This window comes from Magallana gigas, chromosome 1 (genome assembly GCF_963853765.1).
Source record: "Magallana gigas chromosome 1, xbMagGiga1.1, whole genome shotgun sequence".
Taxonomy (NCBI): Eukaryota; Metazoa; Mollusca; class Bivalvia; order Ostreida; family Ostreidae; genus Magallana; species Magallana gigas.
In genome coordinates, this window is record NC_088853.1 from 62,976,569 (window position 1) to 63,000,770 (window position 24,202).

The 24,202-nt window shown below is 35.3% G+C and overlaps 1 non-coding gene across 1 annotated transcript; it reads right to left on the minus strand.

Moving 5' to 3' along the window:
- Positions 1 to 2,407: 2,407 nt before the first annotated feature.
- LOC105322173 (uncharacterized) lies at positions 2,408 to 9,358 on the minus strand. The gene is made up of 4 exons (XR_010712986.1): positions 8,986 to 9,358; positions 6,611 to 6,665; positions 3,719 to 3,832; positions 2,408 to 2,596 (listed from the first exon to the last, which is right to left on the minus strand). It is a non-coding gene; the product is annotated as an uncharacterized protein (transcript).
- Positions 9,359 to 24,202: the final 14,844 nt, after the last annotated feature.

Below are 24,202 nucleotides of genomic sequence, written 5' to 3' on the forward strand. Positions count from 1 at the left end.
AAGATTTTTAAAGATTTACTCTATATATTCCTATGTAAAACTTCGACCCCCATTGTGGCCCCACCCTACCCTCGGGGGTCATGATTTTCACAACTTTAAATCTACAGTACCTGAGGATGCATCCACACAATTTTCAGCTTTCCCGATCTTATGGTTCATGAGAACAAGATTTTTGAAAATTTCTCGAAAATATTCATAAATTCCTAATTATCTCCCTTTGCAAAAAGGCGGGGTCTTTAATTTTCACAACTTTGAATCCCCTTAGGCTAAGTATGCTTTGTGCCAAGTTTGATTAAAATTGGTTAAAGAATTACTCTTAATATTCCGAAGTAAATCTTCGACCCCCCATTGTGGCCCCCACCTACCCCTCAGGGGGTCACGATTTTCACAACTTTGAATCTACACTACCTGAAGTTGCTTCCACACAAGTTTCAGCTTTCCTGGCTGATTAGTGTCTGAGAAGAAGATTTTTAAAGATTTACTCTATACATTCCTATGTTAAACTTCGACCCCTCATTGTGGCCCCACTCTATCCCCGGGGGTCATGATTTTCACAACTTTGAATGTACACTACCTGAGGATGCATCCACACAAGTTTTAGCTTTCCTCGCTGATTAGTTTCTGAGAAGAAGATTTTTAAAGATTTACTCTGTATAGTCCTATGTAAAACTTCGACCCCCCCCCCATTGTGGCCCCACCCTACCCCCGGGGGTCACGATTTTCACAACTTTGAATTTACACTACCTGAAGTTGCTGCCACACAAGTTTCAGCTTTCCTGGCTGATTAGTTTCTGCGAAGAAGATTTTTAAAGATTTACTTTATATATTCCTATGTAAAACTTCGACCCCCATTGTGGCCCCACCCTACCCTCGGGGGTCATGATTTTCACAACTTTGAATCTACACTACCTGAGGATGCATCCACACAAGTTTCAGCTTTCCTGGCTGATTAGTTTCTAAGTAGAAGATTTTTAAAGATTTACTCTATATATTCCTTTGTTAAACTTCGACCCCCCATTGTGGCCCCACCCTACCCCCGGGGATCATGAATTTCACAATTTTGAATCTACACACCTGAGGATGCTTTCACACAAGTTTCAGCTTTCCTGGTCTTATGGTTCATGAGAAGAAGATTTTTGAAAATTTCTCGAAAATTTTTATGAATTCCTAATTATCTCCCTTTGCAAAAGTGCGTGGTCCTTAATTTTCACAACTTTGAATCACCTTAGGCTTAGGATGCTTTGTGCCAAGTTTGGTTAAAATTGGCCCAGTGGTTCTTGAGAAGATGTTGAAAATGTGAAAAGTTTACAGACAGACGGACAGACAGACAGATGGACAGACAGACAGACAGACGGACGACAGACAAAATGTGATCAGAATAGCTCACTTGAGCTTTCAGCTCGGTGAGCTAAAAACATTTCATACGTGTGTGTATAAAATCATACTATATCAGCATTTTACCATGACTTGGATTATTAAACCTAAACCCAGAGGTCATAAAATGTTAAAATTATGTAAAAACGTTTTGTTGTCTTTCTTAATATACAGTCAGTTTCTACTCAGTGTCAGCACGTGAAAAGAAGATTTTTTAACATTATATGCAACGATACTAAACTAGCATTTTTGCATGGACCTAAAATGAAACCCATAAATTTGAACAAATGAAAGTTACAATTTTTGTAGAGATATGAATGCATTATTTTAAGTAGATTTTCTTAGATACGCAGAGAAAAAGTAAAATATTATAAATGGTCAAACTTAGCAAATTTGGTCCTGCCCATAGGCAATCGAAGCAAAGAGTCATAAAATGTACAATTTATGATGCATCATGCCACATTTTAATAGAAACGGCCAAAGTAATTTTTTTACGAAGTTATAAACGGGCAAATGTTAACGCACGACGAGCGTCGCATTAACACGGACGACGACGGTGAAATACTAATTCTAATAAGTAATCAGAGTGCCTGAAGTGACCTAAATTTGAAAATACCTGATGTACTCTACAACACTTCCTCCTATTTGAATGTTTGAAAATAAGGTATAATTACAAATACGTCAAAATCAAATAAAGCTTATGAATTTGTAAACCTTTTAAAAATTAGATCTGACTTCTTCTTTACAGAGAATATAAACGTCAAGCATCCCTGTATTGATATAAAAACTATATCCAACAAAAATAATCTACAAATAACAGTTTCTTTCTTTATACGTATAGAAAAGATAAAGATGTAATAACATGTTGGTATTTAAAAGTACGAACACTGTAAAGATAAGTATCAATTTAGAGAGATAATGACAAACATGAGAGAGGAGGGCAGATACACAGAAATAGAAATCAGAGTTGATAAACATCAACTTAAATTAAGAGAGTCGGAAAGAAACACAGAAAAAGAGGAGCAAGGCATACATATTTATATTGATAGAGGGAAAAGAGAAATATACATTAATATTGATAGAGGGAGGAAGAATAATATACATTTACCTTCATTACAGAGTGCCCCTGTGAATCCACCAGCGCATGTACACGTGAAAGATCCATCGCTGTTGCTGCATGTTCCTCCGTTTTGACAAGGATTGTCAAGACATTCATTGATATCTAAAAGTTATGATTTTAACCTGTTATATCATCCATAATAAATACTAGAAAAACAATATTACATCAAAACTTTCAATAAAAAAATACAACACAGCAACATCAATTAATACATTAAAATGCATGTAATAGTCCTCGTATTTAAAGCTGACATGAATTCATAAATACGCATTTTTTCTCTTTTATCTCCGACTACCGCCATATTAGTTGTGTCTCATCGATACACACCCCCTATATAACTGCATTCAGGCATTCCATACACCCGAACCTTGGACGAAAAGACGTGTAGAAAAACGTATTGAACAAAAATAATATGACAACCACTAAACTTGCAAGGTATATCTAAGCGAACAACGAAGTAGACAGACTGAAACCAAGGCACAGATACTTAAAAAATCCTCGATATTTGTAGACCGCTTCCTGTGTTGTTTCTGTTTAAACATCGCATATGCGCAAACCACACACTATGGCAGATCGAGCAATGTCAATAACAGGATGGATTTTAGAAACTGAGCTTTTTGTAGAAATCGATGGATCGATGTTACGTGTTACTTTCATGGATTTACTATTATTTAGCTACTGAGTTGGATATAGTTCCGCCAGGGTTTTCAAAAAGACGCATACGTTATGCATTCGTATGAACGACAGACATGTTCGATATGCATAAGGGAGCGCAATCTGTGCAAAATGATACCTTGATACCTGGAAAATTCTTTTGAAGAATAAATAAAACTTGTATTTTATTGATTGTTGTTTCCTTTATTCTTTATCACAAACATTTTACTACAATGTGTAGTTCATGCATTTACAAGTCCGTGCAACCTACATGCCTCGATCGGAAAGCAACCGACCGTAACTTTCTCAACTACTGTAGATACCCCAGTGGCAGTAGAGGAGCGATCGAAACTAATATGGCGAACAAATGATTTATGCATTCATGTCAGCTTAAACGTATAACAATTTTGCAAAGGAGAATTTGGTTTTAAGTTGGATTTCAAAAATTATCCTTATTTTAACGGAAGGAACATTTTAACAATTGCTGCCTCCACAACTATAGACATGCTTATTTTACATTTGATTTTAAAAAAACAAACGTGAAAATTTACGCATTTTATTGTCGTTTACCTTCATCACAAACTATCCCGGTCCATCCGGCGTCACATGTACAGTTGAATGAGCCGGGTGTGTTCGTACATGTGGCTCCGTTAAGACATGGGTCATTCTGGCACTCATCAGTATCTTGAAATGTATGAATGTTAAAATTAACTGGACGTGATTCATTATAATCATTTTGTCTCTTTTAAAAGAAAAAAAAATAAATCAAGAGGCCCATGGGGCCACATCGCTCACCTGAGAAACAATGAGCGTTAAAAGATATTGTGCCATATAGCCCATCGGTAAAATAACCAAAAAAAATATTGTAATCTATTGGAATTTTACACTTATTTTTGCATACACGTAATTTTTAACATTGTACCTTCAATGAATACCATTTTTACATAGAATAAGAAAATCCTACGCAAGAAATAAAACTTAACATTTGGTAAGGGTTCACCGTTAACTTCATATTCCCCATTTTGTTGTTCTGCTCCCCCCCCCCCCCCCACTTAATAAAGCGATCAGAATATACGAGATGCAAATGTGACCATTTCTTCCTCAACTACTTACTAGTTTTTGCATTTCCTCAAATTAAAGACATTTACAAATTTAATTTGTCTTCTCTATTATAATCAAATGACTGTTGTTTACCTCGAGTAAACTCGTGTGACTTTTATAACTTCATTCACACTTGATTGATGAATACATTTGAATGAAAAATGTTTTCACGTGACATAAAAAGAACTACAGTATTGAGAGCACATCACTCTAATTTACTGAGGCCCATCTATTAATTTCGTCTTATTTCATAAAAAACAAATGGTTACAAACCAGGATAATTTTTCGCAGTAATATTTTCTTAAGAATAACGTTAATTCCTTTATCCCCGCAACAAAAATGTGTCAGAACTATGGAAACTGTTTTAATGGTGTCGTTTTTATTTACTCGTGTCTGAAAAACTATCAAAAATATTGTAGATTTTACATTATTCATTGTATAAAGATGGGCCCCAAAGAGAAGTTATATATACAGCATATCAACCTTTACTTTTTTTGTACAAGTATTTAATATACTATAATTCATATAAAATGTCTTATGATCAACCAAAATATCAGCGTCAATCGTAGAATATTAAGCAAGATACAGAGCTCACAATTCTGAGTCATTTTGTTTACATGAGTTGTTTACATTCAGTTTAAGATTTTTAACTTGGTATTTCCTATTCAGAAAAGAATGGCCTCAGAACTGGAGAAAATGCTAAGCATCTCAACAAAACATATTGCATTAGTCTTCCATTACACAAAAGCGCATACCGATTTATCGATAGAATGAATTGTAGTTTAGTACTTTTTAATACTTCAGATTTTGCTTAAATTTGCGCAGGTAAACAGTTAGCTGTCTGATTTACCGAAGTTTAATTTGATACGTAAAAATCACAAAATACAGGCGATAGTTCCCAGGTTACATATCATAAATAATGAAAACGGAACGAAAATAAAAAAAAGCTAACACCACCGTCATATGTGAAAACTGTCAACGCATTAAAATATTTAGCCTCAATTTACTTTACAAAATCGACACTAATGTATTTTGCATGTTTCAAAGATTCCTTTCGTACGCGAACTGTTGCTCAACAATATCAAACAAATTCATCATTTTCAGATCGACCATTTTCGCTTTATTGTCAGGGCTGCTTTGAACAAAGAACCTCGTTTTAGAAGTATGGAATACGAGTCTTGGTAAAATTGATAAGCAAAACCGGGCCGGGGCAAAAAAAAGCCGGGGTAGATCGGCAATCGTCAATTTCAAAATACGCTTTGTTTTGCAGTAATATATACAGCGAAAACAAATACACTGGTTCTTAAAATTTCCTGAAAATTTAAATGAGATTGGCAGCTTAATAACTGCCAATCATTTGTTTTGCCCCGGGCCAACTGCCATTTTTTGTTCTGCCCCGGCCCGGTTTTGCCTACCCATTTTAGCTAGACTTATGAATACCGAACCTGAAGCTATAAACTGATTGCAACACGCCCTTTCTTTATTTTTTTCACATAACTCAGATTTGAAACAGAACTAGACCATAATTTTTGAAATTTATATTTTCCTTTTCATAAGGAGTATTTATGCCAAATTACATTAAATTTGACTCAGTAGTTCTTGAGAAGAAGTTTTTAAAAAATATACCCCCCTTTTTCTACAGTTTCGAGTTTTGAATAAAGCTCGGTCTTTTATTTCTGCAATTTATATTTGTCTTTCCCTAATGATGCTTTGTTTTAAATTTGGTTGAAATTGGCCAAACGGTTTTAGAATGAAGTTCAAAATGTAAAAAGTTTACAGACGAACGATGGACAAAATGTGATCAGAATAGTTTCGAGTTTTGAATAAAGATCGGTCTTTTATTTCTGCAATTGATATTTGTCTTTCCCTAAGGATGCTTTGTTTTGAATTTGGTTGAAATTGGTCAAACGGTTTTAGAATGAACTTCAAAATGTAAAAAGTTAACAAACGAACGATGGACACAATGTGATCAGAATAACTCAGTTGAGATTCGGCTCAGGTGAGCTAAAAAAATATGACTGGTAAATCTTATAAATTAAGACGTTTTGCTTATAAACTAAAAAATGCTAGAACCAGATTAACACCTATGGCATTTCTATAATATGCTTCTATAATACTGGTATATCAAAATGAAAGAGAGGTGAAATATCAATTATATATACATACACCTGACACTAATATAAACCGCTAAACCTCGTCTTACCAGAAACGGCAACACCGATAGTTTATTATTGAGCTAAGATATATCTTAACTATATGAAATACAGACACATAGTTATTTTTATGGTCTTGTTACTTAACGATATAAAGACAAACACATCACTTTTATTATGGTATTGTTACTTTGTGGCATCCACTTACTGATTTTGCATATTCCTTGAGCTCTTAAGAATAATCCATCCGGACAGTCTTTGCTCTGTAAAAATAGAAACAATGTCAACACATTAAACATAGATATATAAACGAATGAAATACTAATTAATTAATCAAAATTTAATGACAGGTTAACGTTTAATCACTGTTTTTTGAAGTAATTGTTATCAAATATATCACTGAGATATATTACAGTTATTTTTCATATACATGTAAATTGAGTTTAGATATTAAAACTGATTCATGTCAGGTAAACAAACTTTGCAGACAGCAATTGTTTTGGTTACATATTGTTTGGATGTCTTAAAAAAAAGTATTATAAAACTTGATTTTAGAGAGTAAAAGGAGAAAGATAACAGTGTATAATGTAGTTGGCCTCTGTAATGTACTACAATTGTACTATATTGTACAATAGTGAGAATCCGCGACACACCCTGCTGTGGCTACAAGTTTAGACACCTTTTTATGTCAGGATGTTGTTATCATGTGTATTTTGTTCTGAAAACATATAACGTCCCTACTACAGCAACTGACGCAAAAAGTAGGATTTAATAATCAAGTATAATGATTGAGAAAGTCGTTAACACAGTATAAATGTATGAAACTACAACTTAATACTCTGTCAAATGCTTTCTAATTGTACAAAACATATATCAAACACCCCAAATTTAATTCTATGAACGATTTAAAGAAAAGAGTTTCATTCTAGCACCACAATAATTGTCATTTCAGCTGTAATCATTCAATTTTTTGAGGGGGTTTCAACTCCATAGGATCCCACTGCTTAAGCGAATGACTGAATTGTATCGCGCAAATGATGAATAAATTTCATAGCTTAGCATTGATTACATTAGATCAAACAATGTGGTTGTAAATGTGTAAGATCTGTCTTGATAAAAAAATATCACGAATAATTAATGTTAATGTCATTTTTGCGTATGACAACATCACAAATTGAATTTGTACGCCATGATTAAAAAACCTTGATCCAGTCGTCGACCCTTTACAGAACTTCCGATAGACCTCTGATACATGTAACACATCGAATACTTTAAACTCGTGGTATATTAAGAAATCATACAAAATGGCGTAGCTTCTTATCGTTTTAAGAACTGGTTCGACAGTCTTGAATGTTTATAATTGGTTTAGGATCTTTATGTGGTTGTGTGAAAGTACAAAAAAGGAAATGAGACGTTAATGATCCCGTTTTAGCTTGTATCATTGAGTTTAGTTCAAACACCTAGATAATATGTTGTCCTTATTTCATACACACACATATATATATATATATATATATATATATATATATATATATATATATATATATATATATATATATATATAGAATATACTATTATATATAAAATTATTTACGAATAGCGGTAGTCATAAATGCCTCCACCAGAAAGGCCCGAGAACGTGAAATTGTCCCTGGTCGATTTTAACTTGAAACAAACAATGAAAATTCAGGAGCAGTTCATGAGCTTGTAATATAGAGCCACCCCCTTTTTTAAATACCAGATTTACAAGCAAAGCTCAAGTATGTTAAGCCCAGTATGGACTGCATTCACTTAGCGATCGCTCTACGAACAATAATGATATACTAAATTTTAGTTTAAATATAAATTTGAGTTTAACAAACTAATAACATTTGATTGCTTTATTTAAAAAAAAAATAATAATAAAAACATGTATCGCCAATAGGATCAAACAGGATTTATGACAATTCAATATACCCTTTAGTACTTTAAAATTTTTAAAAAGTAACATTTCAAATCAGGTTACATTCTTATTTTCATTATTATGGACACAAGGCCCAACCGAAAATTCTGATTCTTTAATTTTCCACTCCCCATTCTCTATTCCCTTTCAAAAATGTTTAACACGGAAAAATAAAATACAAAAAAAAATTTCAGCACATTTAAGCACATTTTTTCTTTCACTACCAAATAGATATAAAGATAAAAAAATAAAATATATTTAGATGTGCATTGTCGCTAAAAATTCTAATTTCATTTTTTTCTATCCAACGTTTGCTTTTTTAAAAGTTTTTGAGAGAGAGAGGTCTGAAATAATATGACGATTTTTATTAAGTCAGAATTTCTTTACTCAGATTTAATTCCTCTTATGACTGAAATTATTTTATTTCTTAATTATATATTAAAATAAAAACGTTCAAAATATTTCTGAAGATTTTTATGTTGAATGATTTTTTTTAATTTAATGGCTTAGACAATAAGTTTTCAGCAGATGTTTAACATATAGATACAAACTACGCCAAATTCAAATAATGTGAGTAAGGTGTACTTAATCTCAAAAATTATCTATCTATGTTCTAAAACCCTTAATATAATTGTACTTACAACTGTGTTTTCATAAGCCTCACACTGTGTAATGGTGTTTGAAAGGTTGGCATGTCCATAACGGAATCGGCAGGTGTATAAACCATCAAGAAAGCAAAAGTCCACAGCGTTACAAAGTAAATTCATGCCACAACGCAATGCACACTCTATAAGAGACTTTATTTCCAGGATGTGTACAGCAAAAACACCTTCATCCATGCTCTCGGACACATAGCCTTGCTTGATAAAGTCCGAAGTTAAAGGTAACAGTTGTCCATAACTATACATCAAGATAAAACAAAGTAAATATGAACTCGCTGCAAAGACGTTCATTGTGCAACCTCTTATTTCGTCATAGTTTTGAACGATATTTGACATGAACATAGAATTTATACAAAAGTTCGATCAATAATTATTCCAGATCAACCAATCCGTACACATTTGTCATTTTCATAATAACATGATGATAAACAACTCATGATATGGAAGGGATGGTACACCGACTCAATATTGATTTGTGGTTTAAAAAATCTATTTTATTCTCTAGATTTTAAAAGCAAGAAAAACATAGCAGTTACAATCATAAGTCTTTGATGCATGTTAAAAGATATTTTATTAAGTTATTGATGAATAATTTCCGGAGATAATATAAATCAGTATCCTAAATCTAAATTGAAAATTTCTATATACAAGTTAATCAAAAATAGACGCATAATAAACATATTACATGACTTGCAAATGTATTGTAGTGAAGTTATTGAAGAATAAAGGTTTTTCATTTTTCTAGACTTTTTTTTCTTTAAGCAGGGTCACAGATTCTTTAAATTATCATTTTGAAAACTATGATTATGAAAAAAGCATCACTGATATATTGATTGTTTCAACACATCGTTATTTTGCAATGATGAATAATTGATACATGTATACTTTAAAATTTTAGCGACTATGAGAATATCTTTATTCTTATTTTGCAGTATTATCTCCCAAAATTATCACACAAAAACAATTGAATAAATCTAATAAAGTAAAATATAATATAAAAACGACTAAGACACGATTTGAGCTCAAAATTTTCAATTTTGGTTTTCCAATTTTAATGTTTAGAATTAATCATATGGGTATTTTTAATGCCTTGTCAAAATTTCAAAGTCATTCATTGAGTTTAAGCAAGATATATGGATCTGGAAATCTGTGTTATGTAAACAAAACTCGATCTAGTCTTGCTATTGTTTACATATTTGTTTTATTGGTATAAGTTTCCATCAAATGTTGCTTTCTTTTGTTGATAATAATATTTATAAACACATTGAATCAGTTAACCTTGTTTGCCATGAGTCATTTTGTAAAAAAAATGGTAATTCCACATCTTTCATTATTTCTAAACAAATATAAGACTCGAGCTTTGTTTATATAACAATGAATTCTTACTTTATTATCTCTCCTCTAACTTGACTACGAACATATAAAGTTTGGTCATCCATTCAAAATGTGTATGTAAACCATTTTATAACATTTTATGCATTGACATTGAAACGAAAATTTTGATCTAAAATCGTGTTTATGTCCTTTAAAACCTGTGCAGACGTTTACCTTTTTAATCTTTCGTTTAAAGAAGCTTTCCAAGTTGTAAGTTTAAAAAATATGCATCAAATAATGGTCCATATTCAAACTTGCATGGTTGATTAAACTTATTAAATAACTCATAACTATCTTCAAATAAAAGTTAGAGTGATTTTGATTATCAGGATGCTACGGCAAGTGTAAGATTTAAGACTCAATTCGTGTAGTACTTTTTTTTGTAACATCCAGATAATTCTTTCATTGCAGTTATCTGCATCTTAATTGAGTTATTTTATTGATTAACAGTAAATGTAACATCATGAAATAAATATTTTATCTTGAAAACGTGTTGTTGAAATTGACATTCTGAAAAAAAATTCTTTGCAATTCCCCGAATTATCATTTATTTCGATTGCTCTTAAAGGAATTGTATATTTAATTAAAAATGAAAATTTGAAAGACAAACAATTTCAGAAAATTCTGAACAAAAGTTGAATGGGTCATTTTTACGCTTTTGGTCTTTATTTTTTTGTTTTTACTGTCCGTCGTCGAGTTATAAGCGAGATACCCAGCTCACATATCTTTGTTATGTTAACAAAGCCCGGCCCATGTTTTTGTTAACTTTGCAGTTTGAATTAGAGGACCAAACACCACCATTATGTTAAATATCATGTATTCCGGGTTTGCAGAGTGTGACCCGTAGGGTTCTGTGTTGATATGTTTGTCTGTCATTCTCCGCCTGTTTTCCTGTTTAATAAATGCTGCGTTAATACCTGTGTGTTTGTTGCTGTGTTGGATATACATTAACTGGCAGCGGTCATTTACGAACCCAGGCTATTGTTCATGCATGTTCAACTCTCCTAGAAGCGGACAGCAACAGCGTGATAAAAGATTCACCCCGGACACTCAGGTATTGTCGTATTTTGTACAACACCTTGAACAACATGTCGAATAGGGCGCCAACACAGTGGTTCTTGACAAAAGTAGAAACAGTTAACTACTTCGAAAACTGGAGACAAAATTTATTATACACTCTCTCCCTGGACACTAATTTCTTACCATATCTAGAGAACGGTGCAACTTGGGGGAAGAAAACCCGCGCTAACCCCCAAAGAAAATTCGTGGACGACGATGAAAATGTCCCCGAGGCCAATTGCAAGACCCGCGCACAGAAAGTCAGGACACTCGAACCCATGCTCGGTCAGATAGCTAATTATACACCTGTTATTTCGAGGAGCACCATAAAAAATAATTCTACGACACTTAGGAACATATGGCAGATTATTCTCCTACACTATGGATTTCAGTCCACTGGTGCCCATTTGCTGGGACTTTACAAACATCCAACTACAGCCAAACGTAAGACCTGAGGACTTATTTCAGAGACTCATGGCGTTCACTGAAGATAACCTCTTGAAAACTAAACTGGGTATCACACACACTGGTCAAGAAATCCATGAGGATGAAGAACTTACCCCTACACTGGAGAACTTCATTGTACTCACTTGGCTTACCCTCATCCATCCCGATGTTCCAAGATTAGTGAAACAAAGGTATGGGGCCGAATTAAGATCACGTAAACTAGCTACATTGAAGCCTAATTCCCTAAGCCCTTGATTCGCTACTAGAAGAACTACGAACCACAGAGGATGCCAGAGGTATGCGCACTCAGTTTTCGTCAAAAAACTCATCACTGCAAGTCCAGAAATCATCCCCTTTGTGTAAAGCTTCTGGTCGTCCTTACAATCACTACCTTAGTAATTGTTCATACCTACCCCAAAGTGACAAAATGTACTTTGCCAAGGCAAGACAGATAATGGGTACAGACAATAACCAGTGCAGTGATGAAGAGGAAATATCATTCCCTCAGGTTGCCTCTGTTTCCAAGGTAAATATATCTCCACACATTGATGCATTTCTGGCACATCATTCTGTTCGTATTACCATTGACAGTGGCGCAACTGGTGACATGATTCGATCGGATGTTGCCGACAACCTACAAGCATATTCACCCCTTCTTCACAATATGCCCACCGGGCCGATGTATTATCACCGCTCCATGTATCTGGTGAGACTCGACTTACCTTTAATCATGAAAGGCAAGAGTTAACATTTGAAAGACTAGTTGTTGACAATCTGGACACCCCGATTTTGGCTGGAATTCCAATGACATTACAATTAGACCCGCCCGACAGGAAGTCAGAATTAGTGACAAGTGTGTATTCCGGTATGGCACTAAAACTCGGAAAGGACGTCCCTCCATTCGGCTCACACAAGTACTCCGAGCTCCAGTGGCACACACTACAACTCTGTGGCCGGGAGAATACATTGAGGTCAACCTTCCCGACAATATGACTAGTCCGGTTGAGTACAACACATTTTCGCTGGAGCCCACATCATGTCAGAGTTCTACAACAAATTGGCCCCGTCCTTCATTTATAGAGAGTGTAGCAGGAAAAGTACGGATTGCAAATTTGTCAAATGATCCTTGTACCATTAAAAGAAACCAGCTCTTGTGCCTAGTGAGATCCACTTTCTCCCCGGATGTTTCTCCATATGAAAGCACTACGCCTGACCCAAAGCTCAACACAAAAGACAGCAAAAAATCAACCACACATTCTGCTGCAGTCAACCTTGACCCTGATAATACCCTTTCTCGCGAAATGAAAGCACAGTTCAAACAGACTCTCGACACATACGATGAGGTGTTTAATCCGGATTTTAAAGGTTACAATTGTGCCAGTGGTCCACTCAAGGCTGTTGTTAATATGGTGCCAGTCCAACCTCCTCAAAGAAAGGGACGCTTACCTCAATACAATAATCAACTACTTTCAACACTTCAGGACAAATTTGACGAGTTGGAGGCATGTGATGTCTTCACTAAGCCAATGGTTGTGAAAGTTAATCTCGAGTATGTAAACCCATTAGTCCTAGTCAAATGTTGGGAGATACAGCAAGCCCCAGCCATCGCTTATGCCTGACGTAGATTCGACTATCCAACAAATTGCTCAGTGGAGATATATTGCAATAACAAACATTACACAGGCATTCTATCAAATCCCTCTGGCAAAAGAGTCCATGAAGTACTGCGGTGTGGTAACCCCCTTTCGTGGCGTCAGAGTTTACGCTCGTTCCGCAATGGGTATGCCTGGCTCAGAGACCATTTTAGAGGCTGACCTGTAGAGTTCTGGGTGACTTAGTCCAGGAAGGTGTAGTTGCTAAGTTAGCCGATGATCTGTACTGTGGTGGATCTACCCCTATAGACCTCCTTAATAATTCCACAAGGACTCTTCAAGCTCTACAGAGAAATGGCCTTAATTTATCTGCATCAAAAACCGTGATCACTCCAAAGGAAACCAAAATCTTTTGGTGGATATGACGTGAAGGCACTCTTCGTGCAAGCTCTCACCGAATTGCTGCGTTAGCCAACTGTCAAGCCCCATCTACTGTCAGTGGCTTGAGGTCATTTATCGGTGCTTTCAAAGTCCTTGGACGTGTCGTAAAAGGATGCTCACAGGTCATTTCTCCTTAAGATACCGCCACTTCTGGCAAGGACTCTAATGACAAAATTCAGTGGACTGACGATCTCCATAACCACTTTGAAAAGGCCCAGAAAAGTCCCTCATCCAATCAGACAATTACTCTACCGCAAGCTTCAGACCAGGCGACCGTTTCACTAACAATTCTTAGATTGTAAACGTAGGAGTATACTTACGATTTCCGGACGTGCACGTATCCGAGCGTTTCACTAAACCTATCGTAAACGTAGCACCTACAATTTGCGAGACACGTCCAACTTTGCGGAACTCTTCTGTCAACGGAGGTATTTTCTACACCAAGCAGACGTAAACAATCTTTGACAGATGACACGATCCGCGAAATGGACGACAATTTTTGCAAAGCGAACTGGACAGAGGAGTCCATCAGTATACTGGTGGATCTTGTTACAGATCCCGAGCGATGAGCTGTAATTCTCGGGAAATTCAGCCCATCGCTCACTGTCCAAAAGAAACAGCGGGTTTAGGAGGAAATTGTTAAGTGGTACTTTAAAAAAAAATACAATACAGTCATATCGGACGTAGTACCTATATGATAATTGTGAAATATATGTCTGCATGTATGTAAAATAATATATGCTAGTATACCTCTCAAATTTTTCATCGTATGATTTTTTCTCTCTGTAAATGTAAATATCTGACAATAACTTTTTTTTTCCATTGATATACAGCTCAGTTAAAACTTAGATAAAATTTACTAAACGTTATTATAATTGCTTAGTGACAAAATAGTGAATGAGGATATCAATTAAATCATGGGCACTGTATATTAATTTTAATATTGTAATGTTTTGAATGTATGCATTATACTCTCTCTCTCTTTTTTTCTCTCTCTTTACTGCATACCTAATCATCGAGCGAACATTGTCAATGTGTAATTTAATAAAAAAAAAAAAAGGGTGAAAAAAATTAAAAGTATATAGATTTTTTGGTGAGTAATGTCTTTGTACAATGAATCATAGTAGTTGACACTAACACATTTCTGTGACTGCATGTTGTATTTTTCCTCCGTGTGTACATTTAATGGAAGATATAATGGCAGATAACTCTAAATATACATAGTTTAAGTCGGACTCGGTCTTCAGTAAATTTATTCACCTGTGTGCAAGCTGATAGTGCATGGCTCCTGTGGGTGTCCGGCTCAGCGTCCTCTCTAACAAGATCTATGAGGCGGAAAAGAAATTCCCTTGGTAGACGATACCGTTCGATCACCTCCGTGTCATTCAGAAAGTCTAAGGGGTTTGTCCTCCAAAAACACGAAACACGTTCTCTTCTTATTAATTTTCTCTGCTCGTCGTCTGCAAATAAAAACACGGCGGCCATTTTTATTTGTTTACGTGCACGTAAATCAATTTACGAGTGCCTCTGGCTGCTCGTAGATTTAAGAGCAACTTCCATCGTAACTCGCAACTCGCAACTTTTAGTGAAACGCACTTACGTGCTACGTTCACGTTTACGTCTACGATCTACGATACGTTAGTGAAACGGTCGCCAGATGTGGATAGTCACTGACGGTGCTCTGCGTAGTGGAGGACTTGGGGCTACACTCTACATAAAACGCAATGACAAAATTTACCTCTCTGGATTTTTCAGTGCTAAGCTCCGAGCTAATCAGCATACATGGCTGCCCTGTGAGGTCGAAGCACTTTCAATATCAGCAGCTGTAAAGCATTTTAGTCCACACATTGTACAGTCGTCACTTAACGCCTGTGTTCTCAATGATAGTAAGCCATGTGTGCAGGCCTTCGAGAAAATGTGCCGTGGCGAATTTTCTACGAGCCCACGTGTATCAACATTCCTGTCAACTGTGACCAGGTTTTAAGTATCTTTTGCGCCATGTGTCTGGTGCGGCTATATTACAAACAGATTTCAGCAGTCGAAATGCTCCCGCTTGTGATGATCCCTCATGCCAAATCTGTTCCTTTGTTAACACTACCGCCCAGTCAGTTGTTCAACGAGTAACCACTGAGGATATAGAGGAGGGGAGAGCCAAAATTTACCACAAGAACCTCGTGGCTTGCCATCCAACAAAACTGTCCAGACCTGAGAAGTACACCTGCACACCTTCTGCAAGGCACAAGACCATCCAAAAAGTTAACCAATGTTCGGGATGTGAAGCGTTATTTACAGCATGCAGCCATTGCCAATGATGGGTTATTGGTAGTCAAACATAATATACCATTCCACCCAACACAGGAGTGCATTATCGTTCCTCGCAGCGTTCTCGACGGCCTCCTTATTTCTATACACATTTCATTTAACAATCCATCGCCTAATCAACTAATAAAAGTGGTAAATAGGTTCTTCTTTGCACTTGACATGGGCAAAGCTATTAACAACACCTCAGACAAGTGTCATCAGTGCACTGCATTGAAAAGTACACTTAAATTTCAACCAGAACACTCTTTAAGTCAACCACCTGACAAAGTTGGCTATATGTTAGCAGTTGATGCCCTTAAGTGAGAACGCCAACTCGTACTGGTTCTGCGTGAGTACATAACTTCCTATACACGGACGTTACTCATTGAAAATGAGCGCCATGAAACACTTCGGAAAGGACTTCTCATTTTGTGTTTAGAGCTACCACCGGTAGATGGCCCATTTGCTGTAATCCGGACAGACCCTGCACCTGGATTTATGCATAAGTCAACGAAAAACTCTAAGCCAAGCATCGCATATTTATTGAAGTGGGACGTATAAAGATCATCAATGAAAACCCCGTAGCAGAGCGAGCAATACAGGAACTAGAATCGGAAATCTTGCGTTATGATCCAATGTTACGCACAGTTACTCCATTGTCTTTGTGTTTAATTACCTCTCGACTGAATACACGAATTAGAAGTAGAGGACTCTCTGCCAAGAAGATGTAGACCCATCGTGACCAGTTCTCGCATGATCAGATCCCTGTGGACGATGAGCTCATTAAGCTCGATAATCACCCGCACAGTCAGGCCTCTAACCAACCCGGAAAGAGCAGTGCCCCTGGATGTCGGAGCAAAATTGGTGACTTGGTGAACGTATATTGTGACCGTAATAAATCAAAAACCAGAGACAGGTACATGTATATCGTAATATCTTGCGATGGCGACTAGCGACCCATTAGTACGTTTAGTGGTTCCCACCTCCGACGAACAGCTTATCGTGTTAAAGACAGTGATTGCTACTTAGTACCATCGCAGGAAATACGTCAAGACAGTGTTCCGATCAACCTACCCTCTAACGATGAGTGTGATGAGTCGCCTCGTGAATCGATGGACTTGGAAAACAACTAAACCAATCCAACATACCACTCACCACCACCAATACCTACTATTCTCTCCATTTCATCCCTCATCACCTGCAGATAAACTCACAGAACCACTTAGCTGCATGTCTGTAGCTCCCGGTCTGAAAAAATTCAGATGGACGACCTGGGAGCTACATATGCCTACCATAGTAAAAAACTGCAATTTACGGCGCAAGAAATTGCGCTAGTTTTGGACTGATTTACCTTATTTTCACACAAATTCTTTGAAAACAAATAGTAACATTAAATTCTTCAGACAATTTACTACTGATATTGTTACTTAACTTGCCTCCGACTTTCTTTGAAACATGCTAACCGACCTCGGAAATAAAGTATATTAATTCACGTCGAGATCGAAAGTCGCCATTTTTACATGTAAACAAACTTCACCACTTCACTTTAGAGGGCTGGTGATCGTGTTTAAAAGAATATCAGAGACAAGTAAAGTGACGATATTTGTAGTAAAATGTCCGAGGAATTAATATGGGCGTTCAAACAATACTGTGCCATGTGGCCTCTCGGTAGATTAACCATAAATGAATATCCGAATTTTACACTTATTTTTGCATATACCTAATCTTTGACATATTTACATTTATGGAATACATGTACCATTTTTAGCGAAAATAAGATCATATGCAATATCTATACTACTATATTAAAATAATAGACTCGAACTTTTGGGCTTTAATACCGAGAAATCGGAAGAGTACTGTCTTTTGTTTTTCATATTTAAAACATCATGGGTACTTGAAGATTACCAATTTATTTTAATTTTTTCTAAATCAAGCTTTGATTATCAATAATCAACCAACATTCCTTTAAAAATACCGGAACTTATCTGGATTTTTGTATTTTACAATATTGCGCATACGCATTACATTCACGCTAAATCACGGGAGGCTAAGTTTACGTTTCGTCAATATCACATTTGCATGGATAAACTCAGAAACGATAATACAAATACGTGTAAATTTTCATTGAACATTTGCTATCTATTATGTTTATCAAGGAAAATACAAGAGATAACTCTCAGTGCGTTTAATATGAAAAATCCCGAAAGTTCCGAATTTCAACATGGTGTGTAAATTTGAAGCGAGTAAAAACGTTGGTGAAAAGGTGTTGAATTCTTCATTAACATGAATTTATTTTTTAGATGAAAAGTATTTACAGCCTCAAAATGGTTTGTTATGAATAATTTGACTGTCATTTTCAATGCAGCTTCATTAATTTTCTCCAAAACCGTTTCGGAGCGATTCTGCAATTTTTTGCTACATTACGGGTATATGAGAGGCATTTTAACTGCGGTGAAGGCCTGTCCCGAGACACAGATTATTCTAACTACATGTATGTAGAGTGTAGTGAAATTAATAGCATTATTATAGGCTTAACAGCAGCTTAAAGCTTGGTTATGTAAATGTCAACCATAAGGTGTGTATCTATTTCTTGAATGTTCGATATCATATGCAATATAAAAAAAAATTCTATATGTGAAAGAAGAAAAATGTACCTCAATGCACCAGAAAGATTGCGCTCAATTCCTCAAATTAAAAACATTAAAAATTTAATTGGCCTTCTCCATTTTAAACGATTTTCGTTTACCAGGCATGAATTCATTTCATATGACGTTTCATATCCAAATTCACTTGACTGATGAATAAACATAACTGAAAAATGTTGTCACATGTTAAAGAGTTATACTTGAAATTAATGTATTGGCAGGCATGTCGCTCTTTTGTACAAATTATTTTCAGCTTTATTGATAAACAACAGATGTCCACAAACAAAGATGATTTTTCGTTGCAATATTTTTTTAAGAACACCGATAATGCTTTTACATGTATCCTCAAAATAATAATGTGTCAGGACTACGGAAACTGTTTAAAAGACGTCGTTTTCATTTACTTATGTTTGAAAAACTATCAAAAATTTGTGTTGATTTTATGCAATTCATTGTTGAAGAAGGGGCATAAGAAACTAAAGCATGACATCTGCTTTGTGTACAAACATACAGTAGCATTGTGCGCAAAGCTCTGTATCTTGCTTATAACCCGCAGCTTAACTCCCAGGTAAGTAAATCGAAAATTGTAAATAATTAAAACAAGAGAAAAATGCACTAAAACAAAGAAAAAAACAACTAAATACGGTGTTGACTATTGACCCCCCTCCCATCTTGATCTGGGAACTAGTATGCATCATTAGTCTTATTCCTGAATTGTTTCTCTTCTCTCTCCCGATCTGTCCTTTTCTCCGTCTGTCCCTCTCTCATTTGCATTTATCGAACATCTGGAAGGCAACATTGTATATTGTTACATATCAGTGAAATATCAAGACGATTGATGCTGTGACCTGGAAAATACTGAAATGCTGCTTTAAAAAAAGCAGCGTGATTTTATTTTTAACAAAACTAGACTGTCTCCTTACATTTTGCATAATAAAAAGAGCTTACCCTATGTAAAATCGGCAATGACTATTATCAGAGAAAATTAAATAGTTTTCAAAATATTAGCATATATGTAATTAAAGAAATTCAATTGAAACAAAAACAAAAAAGAAGGAATGTTTGTAAAAAGATTTTTTTAGAAATATGAAACCAATTAACCCAGACTAACATACACCTATACCAACCATGCCATAACAAATTTGAAACGTCAGCATCACATGTTTCTTTAGGGTCATATAGGCAATAATATCAAAATGCAATACAATGACAGAGGCACAGCTGTATCTTTTTAAAGCTACAGCACAAAACAAAAGTTAAGAAAAAATCAAAAGTTCATTTGATAGAAAAATCCATTAATGTCAAGGAAGGATTAGGATTTTTTTCAACAAAAAAATGAGCTCTCAAAAATAAAAAAAATCCCTGCAAAAAACAGCACCAAATAAAACTATATTGGAAGATCCCTACTAATGCAGGTCAAGTTTAAAAACAATAAACAACATCAAGCCAAATTATTATTATTTTTAAATCAAGTGTTGTCAGGAACACTTATAATTGTAAAATCTAAAAAGGAGGGCTTAAAGAGACATGGTGACTCAAACTTACATATTTTTTTCGTAAATATATTTCATAAAATTGAAAGATTGTGAAGAAAGATGACCAAAGCCAAGTTTTTGTGCATTCGTCTGCACCGGAATGCAGACAAAACATGCAATTTGAATGCACCGGGAAAACGAAGATTGCATGATCCGGAACGGTTTTTAGTTTACGTTTAGCGTCACGTGATATTAATTGACAAGCGACAGAAAAGGATGGAATCGGAATACAACGAGGTAAGACTTGCAAGTACAATCGCATATAGCGTTAACTGTTTAAACGGTTTGAATGTAAATATTTTTTAAACATTATAACGGTTTTGTCTGGATAATTACCTCAAAATAATCATAAATGGTAGATTTCATTGTGTGGGGCCCCATGAAGGGACACGATATACCGACAGTTCGGCGGGAGAATTAGACTGAAATTGCTTAATGTGTCAATTAATGCAAAACTGTATTTCCTTTTAAGAGTACAGACGATGAATCGACCGAGGAGGAGACAATTCAGAGAAGGTGTCTGGAAGGGGGAGAGGGCGACCTCGAATGGTCCGGGCTGAGTCGCAACGGCCGCGGGATACCAGGCCTGGTAGCAGAGCCAGCAAAAGAAAACAACCCGCTGACGATGCGCTTGCAGCACTGGAAGAGCGTAGGCGAGACATTGAGGTATATACTAAATAAAATTATAGTTTTTTATTTCCATTTTGTATTAAGTCGGACATGTAATTTCAACAGACTGAATAAAGTCCCTCTAGCTATAGGAGCATGTACAGTACAGAATAATACACAGAAACAATGACAATACTGGTATTCATAAGTTTGAATATAATGAAATTGCATACTGCATGGTTCCTTTTGCATATATAATGCATGATTCCTTTTGCATATATAAATTTTGAAGAAATGTATTAATTATGCACTAAACCCTTATTATCGGCTAATACAGGGTGTTTCAATAAACATGTCCCAACTTTGGATGTCTATACCTTTGCACACACATTACATATTTTCTTTACAATAACTGCATCTGACAGCGTTTATTCCGGCAAAATGTATTACAGTGCAAATACAATGTACTATGATGTCATAATTAATATTTGATGACATCATCAAAAGTCAAGTATTCAGGTATTTGAAAATGGATGATAAAAATGATCTGTAATAATGTACAATAACATACTAAATTTATAAATTTGCATTTATATTCTTTCATTTTATATTTTTTAGAGAAGAGTTGATGCACTCTCCCCTACTGAGATGAAGGAAACTCCAATAGGAGTTGTCGAGGAGAATCCAGAGTACTTGTTTGCTATTCTGGGCTCCAGCAACAAGGAACCACAGCAACCTGAAGGTCCTGGGCCCTCGCAGTCACAACCGTCTTGGTGTGTCTGCAATTTTTGTAAGGAAATGCCAACTCAAAGGGAACGACTGTGTTGTCAAAAAGATCCGGAGAGTTGCATTTCTGTAAGTGGATTATTTTGTCACCAAAATTAAAAAGTAATGAAACTTTTTACAAGTTGTTATAATCATAAATCATTCACATGTATCAGTATAATGTTTTATGTCATCAACAGGATTTCAGAGTTCTTATGCTCGATGAGGCTGTCCTGGCTGTAGCCAGACTCTACCGGCAGGATATCCTGGCATGGATGCAATAATGTTTAATTTGTAGAAATAATAGGTATCTTACGAACATTCAGGGAAACTGGAGTCGAAACATGGGTATACGCGTAGATCGTAATAATAAGAAACTGAGGCAACCAAAATTGACAGGAATGTAAAAAGCAAGAGAAGATCGCCAATATACGATGTCATGATTTTCCCGCAATTCTTAGTAAGTATAACAACCTCAGTACATGTATTTTAATTGAACCTCAACATTCAGTTTTTCATTACGAAATATGTTTGCTGTCATATATAACATGTCATTCGAAAATGCAAACCAAATACCAATAAATTAATAACATTGGTTGCATATTATGAGTGTATGAGTACTGGATCAGACAATGGTTGCCATTATAAAGAGAAACAAAGGCCCATGACGAATAAACAATGGTTGACGTATACCGGTCTCTACTAGCGAATGAGTAGCGGATGCCACTTGTCGTTAGTTTTCATAAGCATTAAAGCGAGATGGCAACGCTTTTGTTTAAAATTGTATTTCCTTGTTTGCACAACTACTTTTTAAAGAACAATTCATCATAAAGTTATAGATCAATAGCGTTGCGTCTGAAAAGAGGAAATGCCATTTTAAAAGTATTTTAAATGCTTCTGTTCTGTGGCTAAATTACACGGTAACGAATATCAAAACAGGAGTGGATTCTTGGATAACATTAAATATTTTATGTTTACTTTGTTTTTTTCCTGGCGAAAATTCGAATAATGAAAATCGATGAAATCCTATATTTATTTTATAATATAGAAAACAATGAAAAAAGCTAGCCTTTACCTAGTCCTGTTATAAATACCCGTACGGAAAAAAAATCCATCCTGACTTAAGGCGGACAGAAGGAGGAATTTAATAGGCGGACTCCGTCTTTTATTCCTGTGAATGCATTGTAAATGTTACAGATTCAGGGTGGAATCAGGGCGGTATATGGCTCGAAATATTGAAATGAGATAAAGGGTATTCCGTGTAAAAAAAAAACCCACCTAAACACGTCTAATAACCTGGAAAAGATTCTTCCTAATCAAAATTGGATGAATTCCGCCTAAGACGTAAAAGGATTCCGCCTTGGATATTCATGGAATCCATAATCATAATAAGGGGGAATCTTCCTTAAAAAAAGGTGGAATCCGCTTTTTTATCCGCCTTACCATGATAAGGCAGACTCCACCTTAAACAATTCTTGACCTGTGATTTTTGTAAAAATGGTGGGTAGGGGTAGATTCATAGTCTGTCTCAAATACTTTATTCCTGAAATATGCTCAGTGTTCCAGACCCTGTAATTTCTGGGGGGGGGGGGGGGGGGTTATTCCTAGAACACATCATATTTATACATGTATCACAACCAAAAATTAAAATATCTTACTAGTTAACTTGATTTCTTTTTATTTTCATAAACATTTTCCAATATTAAGTACAGCTATTTGTAAGAACCAGGCAGAAACATAGATGACTGATTCATGATAGTTAAATTGTTTGTAAAAATTGGTACAAACACATTGAAATACATCTATATAAATATTTTTTCGTAAATATAATTTGATTCTGTGCATTGGTTTATAAAAAGAAATGAGCTCAACGAAAACCATAGTTGCTGATTCAGTCTACAGTCTCTAGTGTATAGTGGTTACACATTTAGGTTTGTTTCTAAAAATCTTACATTTCCCAGGTATATGAAAAACAAAATTGTGTTTAATTGATTATGCAGAATTTATATCAACTGAAAATTCCATGAGTTATTCAAACTATGAATATATATTACGATTAAAAATTATGCAATTTCATCAAAATCTAGTTATCCCCCTTTGTCGCTCTTCAGTGTTGGAGTTGAAAAGGGTAGTTATGTTCTTCCGTGTGGAAGGTCATGGATGGTGAGGATTATGCAGGAAAGAAAATGTAGTTTTATTTGAAATTAAGAAATATATTGAACATGGAGATTAATATATTTCATATTAGGGGAATATAAGAATCCATGAAAAGTAGTCTTGTATCCAGTTTCTCTTCAATTTTACCTGATAAAAGCAAGTGTACCACATCATCTTATTTCCCAAATGAAAACAGTTTAGTGTATGTGAAAAACTGAAGGAGAAACATTAAAAACCACCTCAAATCATGTATCATAAGAGATATAGC